A 424-nucleotide genomic window follows, 5' to 3' on the forward strand; every position below is an offset into this window, starting at 1 on the left:
TCATTCATCTTCGTTCTTCCTTGCCGTCGTCTATATTTCTTCATTAGTCTTTTTCCCCCTTCATCGCTTTCACCTCTTCGTCTTGCGTTTCGAAGAAAGGGCAAGATATCCCTACTTTCCCCTGCGTCCTTCTCCGTCGATTCTGAATGGGAGAACACGGAAAGCTATTTGCTATGGCCGGAATATTAAGTAGTTGATATCAAATGATCCAATTCGAGTAGTTTTATGAGATTTGTTTTTTTCTTTCTTATCAAAAAGCAGAAAAATCGGGAAATCGGAATGGGAATATGAACCCAGATTGTTTTCAGGATATTCAGCGAAAGGTTTGAAATTAAATGCCTTGGGTTTCCATAAGAGAGATGTGACTGAAGTCGTTCGGTGAAAAGGCGGTGTAATCAACGATGCTATATAGGGGATGGTGCTC

The 424-nt window shown here is 40.8% G+C and overlaps 1 protein-coding gene across 1 annotated transcript in view; it reads right to left on the reverse strand.

Moving 5' to 3' along the window:
- LOC119585981 (transmembrane protein 45B-like) overlaps positions 1–424 on the reverse strand; it is a gene marked incomplete in the record, with an annotated part of 7,383 nt that continues 6,959 nt past the window's right edge. The window contains 1 exon segment of the mRNA XM_037934694.1: positions 1–142.

The sequence above is a fragment of the Penaeus monodon genome, chromosome 20 (assembly GCF_015228065.2).
Source record: "Penaeus monodon isolate SGIC_2016 chromosome 20, NSTDA_Pmon_1, whole genome shotgun sequence".
Taxonomy (NCBI): Eukaryota; Metazoa; Arthropoda; class Malacostraca; order Decapoda; family Penaeidae; genus Penaeus; species Penaeus monodon.